This window comes from Corythoichthys intestinalis, chromosome 2 (assembly GCF_030265065.1).
Source record: "Corythoichthys intestinalis isolate RoL2023-P3 chromosome 2, ASM3026506v1, whole genome shotgun sequence".
In the NCBI taxonomy this organism is placed as follows: domain Eukaryota; kingdom Metazoa; phylum Chordata; class Actinopteri; order Syngnathiformes; family Syngnathidae; genus Corythoichthys; species Corythoichthys intestinalis.
In genome coordinates, this window is record NC_080396.1 from 70,408,224 (window position 1) to 70,425,100 (window position 16,877).

At 39.1% G+C, this 16,877-nt stretch overlaps 1 non-coding gene across 1 annotated transcript; it reads right to left on the reverse strand.

Moving 5' to 3' along the window:
* Positions 1-13,025: 13,025 nt before the first annotated feature.
* On the reverse strand, positions 13,026-13,097 carry trnae-cuc (transfer RNA glutamic acid (anticodon CUC)). The gene has a single exon. It is a non-coding gene; the product is annotated as a tRNA-Glu (tRNA).
* Between the last annotated feature and the right edge of the window lie 3,780 nt (positions 13,098-16,877).

A 16,877-nucleotide genomic window follows, 5' to 3' on the forward strand; every position in this document is an offset into this window, starting at 1 on the left:
GTTTTTGGCAAATTTCTGGGGAACTTTAATTTTTTTTCCAAATTCTGTATACCACTTTTATGCCCCACAAATTATGTGATTTGGTCAAAAATTGTATGACTAGATACATTTTGAATTTTGTTTTTTTTTTTCCCCAAAAATCTGAAAATTTGACATTTACGGGCGAACAGAACATTTTTCGGGGTCGTTCGAAAAATTCCCTGCGTCGCGTGAAAATTCCGCTTGTTTCGATATTGGAACAGTGCCGATCGGTCAAACGGCTCGGCAAAGAAATCCCATCCAAAAAAACAAAAACAGAATAACACTGTCTGGATCTTGGGAAAAAAAGGCTTTAATAAAGTGCCTATGACAGCAAAGAGCATGTTTATTTCATATTTCACGTATTTTATGCTCCTCAATGAAAAGGACCGCTTGGAAGTGTGTGGAAGTGATCGATTTATTTATTCAATTTTTTTTTTATCCCACGCAATGAAAATGAGTGAAATCCTGGATTGAGGAAGAATGCGAATGTGACGTCCGGGTCACCATCTCTCAATACAGCCATTACTATATAGCACGCAGAAGGACTGCGGATTCAGCTGATTTTGTTGATGAATTTTTTTTTGTTTTTCGCCCAATGTGCTGCAGGCTTTTCTTGCTGGACCAGGGAGAGGCGCGGAGCCTTTTTGGGATTCAAAAAGTTCCTGTTCACCGCGGAGATTGGCCAAAACAAGTCCGACAACTGTGGGACCATTGGACCGACGAGGAATTGAGTAAACTACGTGTTTTGAATTATGTCAAATACTGGGATCATGGCACACTTTTAATTTCATGAAATTTGAATATTTCAAAACAGGATGTTAAACAGAAAAGCTGGCTTTCTGATAAATTTATTGAAGTAATATGACAACAGTACTTTTTGGCCCTCCAGTTACGACCATTACAGCACCAAGGCGGCATGGCATGGAGGTGGTCAGCCTTTGGCAAAATTCAGATGTTATTGGTGCTTTGATATTGGCCCGCCGATTGTCTGCATTTGACAAAACCACCTAAAATTTCAACGGGGTTCAAGTCAGGCAGATTTGCTGGCCAATCAAGCAAATTCCGCCTCTGGCTATTTCACCTTAACTGAGCATGAAGGCACAAAAATGGCAAAAACCCAAAATGCCATGCCGCATTTAATCTCTGCAAGAGTGGTGCACTAATTGTCGCATGCTAATAGAATCCAAGTCACAAGGTCACGAGAAGGAGAAAGCAGGGACAATGTGACGGTGAGACAAATAGTGCTAAAGGGAGAGCGGGACGCAGAACTAGCCCAGACCTGGCACAGACGGGAAGAGGGATGGGGGGTGCGCGGGGGTGGCCCCAGCATGCATACATTAGCAGTGCTTAGGCGCACTAATTGCTTCTCACTTAGACAAATCTCCTGCAAATCACGACTGTGCCGCCAGCACTGCCCAGGCCCCCCGGGAAGTGGAGACGGCAGGCAGGCGGGCGAGCGGACTGACGGACGGAGCGGGAGGCAGAGTGGGAGGAAGTGGGGGAGGAGCAGGAACGGGGGGATGGCGGCGGCGGTGGCGAGTGGAGCGTGTGTTGCAGAGGCGCCTCAGAGCAGGATGGAGGAAGAAGAGGAGGAGGGATGATGCTCCCTGGAGATCGAGGGAAATAGAGAGAGAGAAAAGCTTCAACTCTTTTCCTCTGTCTTTCTCTCCCTCTATCCATAGTTATAGCTAAGCACCCCCTCCCCAAACTTCTTCCACTGGTCTTACAGAAGCCACACTGCCAACAAAGCACACCCCCTTCCTCTGTGATCTCTCCCCACCTCGCTGTCTTTCGCCCAACAGAAAAGTGGAGGAAAGATGAAACTCTACGGGAGGAGGGGAGGGGTGTTGATGGGGGACGCGGGAGAAAATCAATAAGACAGATGGATAGCCGGATAACAGGGTCCGGCATGCTTCAGCGGTGAGGCAATCCAGAGGGTGCCCACACAACTTCCACACAGACGGAGGCGCAGACAAAAACAGGACGCGGGGAAGAGCGTGCTGATCAGCCTCAGGAAGACGCCGTCATCCGCAACACATGCACGCGCGAACACAAACATACACCAACTAGTGAGACAAGAGCATAAATATCAAAAAGTAGTGCGTAGCATAGCAGGCTATCGCTAAAACGTGGTATACATATAAGTTTTTAACATCTTAACTGATATGTGGGCAGCTCGACAATAAACAAGAACAAAATGGCCAGGTTTGAGTGATTACTGTTCTTTTGATGTATCTCCACAACTAGACATGTGCCGATTATCGGTTTCAAGTTATACCGTGGTATGAAAAACTCAAGGTTTCAAAAGCGCAAAACGTTTCCCATCATACTGTCCCTAAGGTATGAGCTATTTTTATATCCCAAAAATGCATAGAGAAATCCCTCGCTTGCAGCTGCAAGGCTTAATCCTCCCCCACCGGTTGTTGCTCAGTGTCAGTGAGTCAGCTGTGCTACACGATGGATAGAGGAGGTGAAACTCTTGAACTTTTTCCCCCTTCGAAGAAAACAAAATTGCTGGTATGGGAATACTTCGGCTACAGAAAAGTTACAGACGGCCTTGGCCTAGAGGAGGAAGGCCAACCAACATATAAAACATGTTTGCGGAGGGTGGCTGCCAAGGAGGCAATACCTCCAATATGATTTCGCAATTATACAAAATTAAAGGTTAGTAAACACAGTCATGAATGTTTCCCACCAACTACAAGCGTTAACTCCTGCGTGTTTAGTGTGTCCAGCGGTGGTAAAACGTGGTGTGTTTTTTTTTCTCTGGCAACTGTCTGTGTTGAGAAAGAGAGTGTGTGTATAATGTTAATTATAAGATTATATTATAAAAGTCAAACACACATGCTTTTTATGGAAATAATTCAATTATTTTTGTTCTGATGGTAATAATGTTGAGCTGTGGCTTTAGGGTTACCTAAAGGACTGCATTTTTTTTATTTTATTTAGAATCTTAATCTTATTTTTTGTGATTTTATCTATTAACACTTGACATTATACTTACGTTCCAATTTGCTAATATGCTTTGAAAAATAAAAATCCTGTTCAATGGAAAAAAGTTTTTTTTTGTCTTTTTTTTAAATCAAGATTTCTCAAAGTAAGACATTATAGAGCTGCAATTGCAATACCATGATCAGTGTTGTTAATAATATGCGTTAAAGTATAACGGCGTTGGTGGCTCCAATAATACCTGACTGCAGCCGACAGCCTACAAACTATGCCCACCTGATGCTACGGTAGATATCACATGTATAAAGAACTACATCCGAAATGACAGACTCATCAGCATTAGCACATGAATAGAAAACTATAGTGGTATGAAAAAGTATCTGAACCTTTTGGAATTTCTCACATTTCTGCATAAAATCACCATCAAATGTGATCTGATCTTTATCAAAATCACACAGATGAAAATACAGTGTGTGCTTTAACTAAAACCCCCCAAACATTTATAGGTTTTCATATTTTAATGAGGATAGCATGCAAACAATGACAGAAAGGTAAAAATAAGTAAGTGAACCCTCCGCCTAAGGAGACCTAAAGAGCAATTGAAACCAATTTTACCAAACAATTGAAGTCAGGTGTGTGCCCAATCACTGATGAGTGGTTTAAAGCTGCCCTGCCCACGAAGGGAGTTACAAAAAATCGATTATTAGATACATCGCGATTCAACACGTGACGATTTGATTACATTTAATAAAATAAAGGTTAAAAAATTATGATTTTCACTCATAAATTTATGACAGCCGCTCATACCGGAACGAAATTCAAGACACGTCTGCCACCCAGACACCTTTAACGGGCGCACGCACAACGTTATGATGGATGCTCCCGGTTACTGAGCGAGAGATTTACTCCTTTTCAAAAGACTGGAAAATAAATTTGTGTATGAGACAGGTAGGAACCCGACGGTCGCGCTTCTGTGTGCAAGTTATGTTTTAGAGCGAGAGGGGAAGAGAGAGAGTTCGTTGCTCCGTGTTTTTCAGATGTCCAGCAGTAGTTTCAAGTCATGCCAATTGAAAAATTTCGTGAGTGTGCTGCTAAGACCCGTGTGCATCTATAAGAGGTGAGTACACGAACCCTCTTGTACTGTTTAGCCTTTATTGTTGTTGTTTTTGAGATGTTAACAGTTAATGCCGAGCGCTAAGCTAATCAGCTCATTTGCAGAACATGTAAAACCATGATTAAGTACAGCGGTAACACTACAAACATGCGAAATAGTACAGAAATCTGTGATAACAAAGTATATTGGTTAACAGAAGTCTTATCTCTAAAGACACTTTGTTTCCAGAAAATATGGAATTCATTCCACCTGTGTAAATGTTATTGTATCGTTGAGAGAAATAAGTACTGCCTTTAAAATGGTTAATGTTTTTGTACTTTCTTAAAATAAATAAAAATAAAAAATTTAAAAAGCAGCCTAAGGCCAGCTTTTCGTTGTATGGGCGTGTTTCCATCGTTCCTGTTGAATCATTAGGATATTTTAAATAACTAATGGACATAAATTTGTTTGGCTACTTTATTAATCAGTAATGTACGATGCACCGATAATTGTGATCATCGTGATAACCGTGATCATCGTCAATACCGTGATCATCGTTCAATAATCGAATCGTAGCACCCTGAATCATAATCAAATCGAAACCTGGGGTGCCTAAGATGGCACACCCCTACTGTGTGCATCATGGCTCGGTCAAAAGAGGTGTCTGAACACCTGCGATCAAGGATTGTTGATATGTATAAAGCAGGGAAGGAAACAAAACAATTTCTAAAAGTCTGGATGTTCATCAATCGACAGTCAGAGAAGTTGTCTAGAAATGGAGAGAGTTTGGCACTGTTGCTTCTCTCCCAAGGAGTGGCCGTCCACCAAAGATGACGCCAAGAGTTCAGCGCAGAATACTCAGTGAGGTAAAAAAGAACCATAGAGTGACTGATAAAAAGACTTATAGAAATCACAGGCACAGTCCAATATCTATGTGCACACATCAACCATATGTGAAACTATGGCCAAGAATGGTGTTCATGGGAGGACTCCACAGAGGAAGCTACTCCTGTCTAAAAAAAAATCTTCTTGCTTGTTTAATGTTTGCAAAAAGGCATTTGGACACTCCACAGAAGTCTTTGCAAAATATTTTGTGGACTGATGAAACCAATATGAATTGTTTGGGAGTAACACACAACGTCATTGGTGGAGGAAAAATGGAACTGCTCACAACCATCAACTCCTCATCCTCACCGTGAAGCATGGTAGAGGACCATCATGATTTGGGGCTGTTTTCCTGCCTCAGGGCCTGGACAACTTGCAATTATTAATGGAAGAATGAATTTAAAAGTTTATCAGAATGTTTTGCTGGAAAACCTCAGGCCATCTGTCAGACAGTTGAAGCTAAAAAGAGGATGGATGCTGCAACAAGACAATGATCCAAAACACAGAAGTAAATCAACTTCAGAATGGTTTAAGAAGAACAAAATACATGTTCTGAAGTGGCCAAGTCAAAGTCCAGACTTGAACACCATTGAGATGCTGTGGCATGACCTAAAGACAGCGATCCATGCTACACATCCCAGGAATCTGACTGAATTACAGCAGTTTTGTAGAAAAGAATGGGACAAGATTAGTGCCGTACTGATCTGCAGCTACAGAAAGTGTCTGGTTGAAGTTATATCTGCCAAAGAGGGCCACCACAAAATATTAACTGTGATGGTTCACTTACTTATTTTTCCCCTTTCTGTCATTGTTTGCATGCTATCCTCATTAAAATATGAAAACCTATAAATGTTTGGGTGGTTTAAGTTCAAGCAGACACTGTTTTATCATCTGTGTGATTTTGACAAAGATCAGATCATATTTGATGGTGATTTTATGCAGAAATGTGAAAAATTCCAAAAGGTTCAGATACTTATTCATACCACTGTAGATGCAAAATGACAGACTTGCCGTCGTTCGTAAACAGCCGCCATCTTAAAGAAGTAGACTTCACTGGAAGACTCTGTTGTAGCGAACCTTTCTAGCGAACCTAAGTAACCTTTTTATCAAAAATACTCCTAAATCGGCAAACTTTAGACTTAAATCTATCTTTAAATGATGAAACAGTTTTAAAACTTTCATATTTTGAAAGTAGACAGAAGGGAAGTAATAAAACAACGAGAGCAATTGTAACAACTTTAACAACTCGGTTGATTCACAATAATAAATGACTTCCAAACATAGCAAAGGTTACACTGTACAATCTAGTTAACGCAATATCCGCAATACCCCTGTGTCTAGTTAAGTTCAATTCAATCAGTTAATATAAACATATTTGATGTGAAAGACGTTATAGAATGGATCATGTAATAACGTGTAAAACATGAAAAGTAACGCCAATTACTTTGCCAAGCAACTAATTACTCTCACATTGAGGTAACTGAGTTACTAACTCAATTACTTTTTGGGAGAAGTAGTTTGTAACTGTAATTAATTACTTTTTAATAGTAAGATTAACAAAACTGACCTTGATAATATAAATTAACTGTGATATTTTGGCTTAATGTTATCATACCGTCAGAATCTCATACCGGCACATGCCTAGGTGTGAGTTTATGCAGGGTTTATTTTAAATAACAACAATGTGGATTAGAGGAGAAGAAAATTTAAACATGATGAAGAAGGTCTGGGTGATTATGTGACAATGATTAGTGTGAATGTCAGGTTGATCACAGGTCTGCTGTGAGCATATTTCCGTGATCAATCGCAATGAAAATGGGTGTGATAAGAGCCAGTCGCAGTTTTCCCACGATACTGCTGTTAGTGAGTTGTAAAAGTCAACAGAACGTTAGGATAAGAAGTAGACTTAGACCATATGTGGAGCTGAACAACAGAAGAGGGCAGCGAAACAGTCATGACTTGTGTTGACCTTTGTCTTGAAAAGAGAAGTCACTCATCGTCAGTCGTGCGGTGTTCTTACCAAAGCACCGTAGCGCACTTTAGGCCACTGTGGATGGTACAGTATATGCCCTCAAAATCAGGCAACACAACAAATCTGTTTCATCCGTACTGTAAATTTCAGACTAAAAGCCGCTACTTTTGACACCCATTTGATTTATAGTCCAGTGCGCCTTATTCATGGCTTTTACAACCAAAGAGCTTCATGGCAAAAATGACGGTACTATGCCCAACATATAATGAAGAACGCTTGAAAATGGAGAGACAGCGAGAACTAAAAGTGGTATTTGCCATGTGGCAAAATGGATTATGCCATATGGCATTTTTTGGCCATCTGGCATTTTTTTGGGCCATGTGGCAAAAAAATTTTTGCCATGTGGCAAAATTTTTTTGCAAAATGGCTTTTTTTTTTTTTTTGCCATGTGGCAATTTTTTGGGCCATGTGGCAAAACTGTGCGAGTGGCAGAGCCTTACTTGCATGCCAGTTGAAAGTCAATGCGCTCTAGTTTAAAGTGTATTGTCAAAAATCACAGCCACATATGTTTTTCTGCCATTTACAATGAAGGTAAAATTTGGACGGGCAGAGCCGTCAATGGCATGGACTTGTATGGCCTGCAAAAGAGCCATATACCCCAAAAATGCCATATGACCCCCCACAAACCAAAATGCATTTTGCCACATACCCCAAAAAAATGCCACATGGCGAAAAAAATGCAAAAAAAAAAAAAAAAAAAGCCACATGGCAAAAGAAATTTTGCCTCATGGCAAAATTGCCACATGGCAAAAAAAATGCCACACGGCAAAAAAAAATTTGCCACATGGCAAAATGCATTTTGCCACATACCCCAAAAAAAATGCCACATGGCAAAAAATTTGCCTACATGGCAAAAAAATTTGCCACATGGCAAAAAAATTTGGCCACATGGCAAAAAAAAATGCCACATGGCAAAAAACAATTTTGGTTTTCGGCCCTGCTGTGAAAATATCCACTCAGGCTACCACTACTGTTAGCACATGTAGCAATAGCCGTTTCGTTGCAACTAGTATCGCAGCAATCATGCAATTTTTTCGTGTCATGAATAAATGTGTGTCAGTAACAAATTAAAGATCCTTAACCCCTTAAACAGACCTATCTAATATGATAACAATTAATGAGGACCAAGAAGCAGCCAAATAAGTACTTGAATGAAACCTATTTCAGCAGACAACAACTGATTGGCATAAAACATTGAAAGGAGGGAGGTATACTGTCTTCTTGAAAGAACAAACAAGCCTAAAAAAAACATGTAGCAGAAGCTAATACACCCAAATGGGTGATTTGCATGAACGCTATGAATTACAGTAATCAAGTGCGTAGGTTTGGTCTCAACATTGGTAGGGACGATATAACAGCATAACCTGCATGTACACTTTTTGCTGAATACGGGACATTAATAAGACCAAACAGATTGGATGAACGGGGGCCAGGACTACATTTCTCACGAATATGAACCTAATTATTTGATAGGCTAAATGATCAATGCAAAATAAATCTGTATTGACTTGTACTAACTTTCATGTGTATTGGTTCAAGTCATACACTGTTCGATTCAAACCTTTGTTTCGAAAAACTACTTAAGACACCTTTTGGAAACTTCCAGAATAAATGTCTGGATTTTACTAGCAAATTGAAATTGCAATTTATTAACATACATTAAATTTATATTAACATACACAATAAATACAAGCTTGTTAATAATCTCAACTATCCAGGAATGCAAAAAATAAACATGTGTCTTATGACAACTCAGCATTGTCTGTCTAAATAAATAAATTACATATACAGTAACTGTTATAACTTATTAGCGTATAAAAAAAAATAATTATAAAAATGGAACCTTCTTTCAGGTGAAACACTACTGCTTTGTCCACAAGCACAGCCAAACTCAACAAAAAATGAAAGCTCCTTTGGGCTGCTTTAAGACCACATGGATATAATAAAAATTAAAATTGTGGAGAAGGGGATACACCTCGGTTCACTACATTTCTCATAGTTTAATTAACGTTAACAGAAGAAAACACATACAGGACATTTCTCTCAAAGCAGCTAATGGCGTAGGTTTGGTCTCAACATTGGTAGAGACGATATAACAGCATAACCTGCATGTACAGTACACTTTTTGCTCAGGATGGGACATTAATAGGACCAAACAGATGGGGTGGGGGTCAAGGCTACATTTCTCGCAAATATGAACCTAATTAATTGATATGATAAATCAGGGGTGCTCATTACGATCGACCAGTAGATCGCATTGCTAGTGTGGGTAGCTCGCGGCATCAAAACAAAAACTTTTTTTTAATTATACATATTTAATAATGATTAGGTTGTGTGTATGTTGTGTTGTGTGAGCAACATATGAGGTCATGCAGCACCCGTCTCTCTTTAAGCAGCTTCTTGCTCACGTTTTTCTGGTTCTATAGTTTCCAGCAGAGTTCACTACATTGCTCATAGTTTAATTAACGTTAACAGTAGAAAACACAAACAGAAGGACACTTCTAAGCAGCTTCCTACTCTAGTTATGCAGGTTATTAAGTTCACACAGTTTAATGTTATGCTAACTCTGATGCAGGTGGGACTTTCAGTAGCAAAATTAGTGGTGTGTTTCCCATCTACACCACATTGGCGTCTTTTTAAATAATTACAGTGGCTGCTGCTGGCTGAAAAAAAAACTAATATCCCACGTCTTCGAAGGGTGCGGCATGTTGTTGACATGTATTTCTGTCGGGCTGTGTGAGTGTGAGCGTACGTGTGTGTGTCGGGAATGGGTCAAGTAATCAGCCAATCAAACGTGCGTTTTTTTTGGGGGGGGGGGGTGGACCAGTGCATTCAGCAAGTGAAAAGGGTTAAATGTAAGTCTGAACAAAATTTAAATAATTCACTTAATAATGGTAGGGTCAATTCTATTTTTACAACATATGGGAAGACAATCTAAATTACCTGTATAACTTGAACTCATTATATAATACATATAAGGTTGCTTAAAGGTTGGTGGGGACAATTTGAGTATCCTGAAAAGTTGGTAGTATTATGTCCCTACCGCCCCTGTGCAAACCTACGCCCTTGCGTATACTGTATATAAAAACATAAACTCCACTACTAAAAATATCAAAAAAGCCAAACAATCTTACCTTGTAGCCATCTTTTGTCTTGACTTCTTTAAGGTGCATTTTGGGTCAGAATAACTTTATTTAAAAGGGGGAAAAAACACTACGGGACCATGAACACAGTGCAACAGTAATGAAAGCTGCACACTTAGACACTAGTTTCCTTTAAAAATATATATACAAAGCAAGAAACCATTATCGTTTATCATAATATGCTAAATTATATAGTTTTAAATAAATGCATATTTTTTCATCAAGTTGTTTAAATATTTACGAAGCTGTATATAGGTGAAAACACCAAAGGTTTTACGGTCGTATTACCGTCATGAATTTATGACTCTAAAATCAGTTAAAAACACATACAAAATTCTATAATGGTAACAAATCATAAAATATATAACCATATTTCAACTAAAATGAGCTATTTCAGGTTTTCATGACTATATCCCTGAAATCTTTGCAAGACATATACAGTGGTACCTCTACATACAATGTTAATTCGTTCCAGGACCTTGTTCGTAAGTGGAAATGGTCATATGTTGAGCAGGATTTTCCCATAAGGATATATTATAATTCCATTAATTCGTTCCACAGCCCAAAAAATATGCACTAAATCCTTAATAAATACTGCTGGTACTATTGCAAATAGCAATTACACTGAGCAAAACAAATACATTATCAAAATCGCAATAATAAATAATATAATAGTAATAATAATAATAATGATACCTGTAATAATGTAACAAATCGAGTTCTAATGTGGCAGATGTATTTTTGCTTGGTGTACCTGAATGCGCCCCGTGGTTGACGTGTCAGCGTGAGGGAGGACGTTTTACTTTCACTTAACATGTTCAGCTGCGACGGACAGTAGGCATATTGTGTTGTACAAGTTCTAAAATAAATGATCAAAAACCTAAAGAAGCTGGCGATTTCTTTGACGATGTTACAATAATAATAATTGTCACCTTAACTTATAAAGATTGACGAATGAAGGAGGACCGCCGAGATCATATAGATGGTCTACGGCTGTAATGTTGAGCCAGTTCACGGATGCGCAACCCACGCTCGTATTTTTCTATCATCTATCTTCATTTCAATTAGAACCCTCACCTTTCACCTTTATTCACAATCTGCACTAACAATGTTGGAACCCATGTTGAGTTCTCTCACAAGAAAATCTGCGTCCGTCTTGCGGGAAAACAAAGAAACTGTGGCGCTGTCATAAATCGTCATATTTCCAGCATGTCGTTGGATGTAGAAACAAATGGTGAGTCATATTTTTACGTCGGATGTCGAAAAGATTGTGCGTCAAAGCGATCGTATGTCGAGGTACCACTGTAGTTTAGTTTAGCTTCATGAGAATCACCATAATAGCGGGGTATCATACCAGTCAACACATACGGTTTGCCTGTATTTTGTCGGGGATTTTAAACTATTAACTATTAACAATTTTTTTGCAGCTCCAGACATATTTGTTTGTTTTTTTTTGTCCAATATGGCTCTTGCAACATTTTGGGTTGCCGACCCCTGTCCTATTCATGGCTGCACTGAATTTACACCTCAGGAAACACATTCAGCCTCCAGAATGTGTGACATGGTGACTATAGCCTCCATGTAATGCCTGACAATCCTATCAAGATTGAACTTTTTGTACCTCACTTTTTCCTTCCTTGTGCTTCGTACGGCACTCTGTGAAGAACCAGATTCTTTGGAAGAAAGACCTTCTGTGAAGAGTGTCGATGACCATCTTCAAGACATCTGTCAAGTCAGCATTCGCCCCATGATTGTGCAGCAATCTGTGTCGGACTGAGAACTCAGAGAAACTTTGAAAGTGTTTTGAGCTTTTAAATTTATTAAGGTAATAAGTTATACTTCACAACCGACTACTCTAAAAATTTGTTTTGGGATCTACTTGGCCTCGACTGCTCCAAAACATATTCCCAGCAATTGAGCCTCTTAGCTTAACCGATGTACCACCAGGGTGTGCAAAAGAGTTCGAACTTTTCACCTTAATTCCAATTTCTTGAGAAAAATCTTGAAATGTTGATGATTCAATAAAATGGCTGACGAAAAAATATTACACTTTTTCATGATATTATAATCCTATGAGATGCAGCTGCACGCTTTTTCTTCAAACATAAAGTGCATTTTTAATCATGCTCTCTCTGTGAAAAAACAAAAAAATGACAAGGACATTCAAAACAAGGCTTTTTGCTTGGTTGGTTGGTTTGTTTGTTACGTTGTTTCTGCAAATATCTAATAGGTGACAGGAAACTAATATGTTCCCTTGTGCTATAGCGCCACCTGCTGCGTTTTCGCGACTCTTCTCCTTCAGAAGCGTTTGATTGTAGCGCCATCATGTGACAACATTCAGTGATAAATGACACCATTACCCAAAAAGCTTCTGGAGGTTCGTAATGTTAATTTGTGGCCACGTCACGTGGATGTATCACGTGCGTGAAATATTAATTTGTGGCTTTAATACTCCCATCAAATGAGTTTGCATAGAAGCAAGAGAGTAATTTTCTTATCCATGTTAAGAAAATATGTTGCGCTCCTTCGCCATGTTGGTTTTTACCCGCTTTGAATTTCTTCTTTCTTCAGGGCTAAAATTGCCATAACACTTAGGTATTTTCTGGCCCCTAGTAGTTACTCGAGGTATGGCTTTTCTCTTGTGTCTCCAGTTCTGTACAATTCACTTCTGCCTATCCAGATTTCATATAATTAAAAAAATACATCAATATGAATTATAGTTTATATTTCTTTCCAAGAAAACACCTATTTGTTATTATCATTACTCCTCTTTCTTTATTGTGGAAAGCAAACAATACAAAACGTTGTTTGTCAAGTACAAAATTAATGTACTGATTTGACGTATTATTTAGTGTAATTCTTGTATTGACAATGATAAACTGTAATTCGGCCAAAAACGTAGTTCCCTGACCGGGAATCGAACCCGGGCCGCGGCGGTGAGAGCGCCGAATCCTAACCACTAGACCACCAGGGACTGTCTCTTACTCTATTCTCAAAGACGTTTTTATTTACTACACAAACGGACCGGTCGTATATTGGGTATTTTTGTGTAGGAAAATGAATTAAGTTTGAGTTCAAATATGATATTCCAGAAATGTAAATCAGACTATATCCAAAAATTGAAAAGTTGTGTATATCTATTTCCACGTTGTCCGCTAGAGAGCAATGTGTACCAAATTATAATCACAGTGTAAAGGGAAAAATTCACGGTTCTGCTCTAGGTGGCGCATTCAGTCGTACCCACGGCATCTAAATCGCGCATTATGAAAGATACGGTAAATTCTTTTTGCCTGCTGCTTCCAGCAATTCACCACTAAGAGAAGTCAAGAGCACATAGCAAAACCAAAGAAAAACTGTAGAGTCCGGAGTTACAATAGTGACATCGCGTGGATGATGAACAAAGAAAGAAAGAAATCAAATTTAAAAATTAGTCAATTTAAGATCAAGGGACACAGCAGTCCCCACCTGACATCTGCAAGATCTGCAAGATGTCAGCCCTTAACTAACTTGTAGAAATACCACCTAAAAACAAACGATGCAATAGACCCTACCCAAGTGACGTCACAGCTCCGCTCTCCTGAATGGTACCGCCCACTTGTCCGTCAAAACATAGTGTTAACCTGTTCCGGCTACGTACATTCCTCCTATTTACGGCGTGTTTTTCTGTTCCTTAACATTAATAATCAAAATGGTGAAGGCGTGTGTGGCTGTTGGTTGCACTAACAGAGAAGATGGAAGGAGAGACTTGAAGTTTTACTGTATTCTGAGGGCTCCAAAGAGGAGAGCGAAATGGGCGGCTGCAATTCGACGTGAAAACTGGGCACCAAAAAATCACCACAGACTATGTAGTAGTCATTTTATATCCGGTAAGATGCATTTAAGATATACTTAGGGGGTTTTGGGCTGACAAATAACCACAATTAAGATCATTGCGAGGCTAATCGCTGACAACATACGACGTAGTACGACATAGTTTCAAATTCAAGATGTTTGTGACTTCCCTTTCTTCCACCATCGTTATTTTTTGAATAATATTTAGCTGGTACCAAGTGAAAGAAACTGGCCTCGTCTACGGAGCTGACAAATAACCACAATTAAGATCATTGCGAGGCTAATCGCCGACAACATACGACGTAGTACGACGTAGTACGACATAGTTTCAAATTCAAGATGTTTGTGACTTCCCTTTCTTCCACCATCGTTATTTTTTTGAATAATATTTAGCTGGTACCAAGTGAAAGAAACTGGCCTCGTCTACGGGGCTGACAAATAACCACAATTAAGATCATTGCGAGGCTAATCGCCGACAACATACGACGTAGTACAACATACTTTCAAATTCAAGATGTTTGTGACTTCCCTTTCTTCCACCATCGTTATTTTTTTGAATAATATTTAGCTGGTACCAAGTGAAAGAAACTGGCCTCGTCTACGGGGCTGACAAATAACCACAATTAAGATCATTGCGAGGCTAATCGCCGACAACATACGACGTAGTACGACATAGTTTCAAATTCAAGATGTTTGTGACTTCCCTTTCTTCCACCATCGTTATTTTTTTGAATAATATTTAGCTGGTACCAAGTGAAAGAAACTGGCCTCGTCTACGGGGCTGACAAATAACCACAATTAAGATCATTGCTAGGCTAATCGCCGACAACATACACGTATGTATGTCGTGAGAGTGCTATCGCTAAACCATATAAACATTAAAAGCCTTAACTCCATTGACAAACGACATGAAATACATTAGACTTGACAGTGGATGTTAGCAATAACAAAAGATTTTGAATTGAAAATTTCGTAACTCACCTTTCCAAGCACAAGATAGATTCCTGCCGAACGAGGACCTGTTTCACCCAACCAGCAACGAAGTATTTATAAGCCTCCAAGCTCTTGAAGTTTTTCAAATTTTCGTGGGAATAGGCTGATTTTGTGTGGACAAGATAATTGTAAATATCTGCGTAGCAGATGTCAGGCTGACAGGGCGAAGACAGTGGGTCGAAAAACATCGATTTAGGCATCAAATATGGATCTGGCGACTGTATAGAACGAAGCTTTTCCTCATAACGCCTTTTATGCAACAGATCCAGTGAGTTTGCGGCATCAGAAAGCACCGGGTCTTCCATGAAATGCATTTTAAATTCCGCCATCAATTGAAAACAATGCTAATACAGAGTCAAAATGACGGACAAGTGGGCGGAACCATACAGCGAGCACGTGGTTTTATGACGTTGGTGGGTAGGCTCTATACAAGAAATGCCTGGAAAATAAGACACTCTAAAGCAGGGGTGTCCAAACTTTTTGCAAATGGGGCCAGATTTAGTGTGGTAAAAATGTCGGGGGCCGACCTTGGCTGACATCCTTTACATAGAAAAATATATTTAAGCAAATTTTAGCAAGCCATTATGCGTGTCACGTTTGCTTTATTATTATTTTTAATTAATAATTTCAACAATCTCGCAGCTAGCCTTTGTGGCGTTCTCTTTCGACTCTCGGGCTCTTGCGAAATACTGCTGCTGTAAAATTAAACTAACTTCAAGTTGCTTCAATTTCTCGCTATGTATCTTCCCTGTAATCCTGTCGTACATGTCAGTGTGTCTTGTTTGGTCATATCGCCTCACATTGAACTCTTTAAAAACAGCGACTGTCTCTTTGTTAATGAGGGAGACACAGTTGTTACGTATTTTAGTGAAGAAGTAGTCCAATTTCCACCTATTCTTGAAGCGTCGGCCGTCGCAGTCAACTTTCTTTTTTTGTTGATTGTCGCCATTTTAGAAAATTAGGGGTAAAAGGTCACACGGGGTAATGTTGCTTAGAGTGCTGCTACATTTTAGTGGGTAAATGATGAGCAGCATTTAGTGTGTAAGCTATTCCATATGCTGGTAGCAGTACCGCTGACCAATTTATTAAGTCTGTGTGTGGGCCAGACGTCATTGATTTTATGAGAGAGGCTGGGGGCCGGATGAAATTTGACCACGGGCCGCATTTGGCCCCCGGGCCGGACTTTGGACATGTCTGCTCTAAAGCATAGGCAAAAGAATATGTGTAAATGTTTTCTCCGTGAGCTTTTGAAAAATTAACATCTTTGTACAAGTGCACTCCTGTGGAAAGAAACCATCTTGTTTAAGTTTAAAGACTGATATTTAAATACAAGATAAAAATAGCCCTGTGAGAAATTCATTACAAAGTTAATTGAAAGTTCATGAAATTTTTTTAAAAATCGAGAAGTTAAGAAATTAATATAAACTATGCAATTATTTTGACTCTGCCTATTAAAAGAATCGGAATCGAGAATCGTTCGTAACCGGAATCGAAACATGGAACCAGAATTGGAACCGGAACCGTCAAATTCAAATGATGCGGAACCCTAATTATGGGTCATTTCCTGTTAATTTTGGGGCATTTAAAGATCACTTCCTGTTGATTTTAGGGCACTTTATGATATTTTTTACTTTATGAACTTTTCTTATTTTTATTATTTGTTACTTTCTTACTTTAAAAGGGGTTAAATTGTGTGTTTGTTTACATTGACTGTAATTCTCAGCAAGGCAAAATTTTAGTATTTTAGTATATAAGTTCATATATTATTCACATATGTAGTTCTGAGCAATTGAACATAAGTATTCCCAGCATCCTATGTAATGCTCACAGATAACATTCATTTTACTATTTACCATTTATCGAATGGCACTGACACAAAATGGCCAACACGTGATAATGTCTGTCCTGCACAGACACTCCACACTAGTGG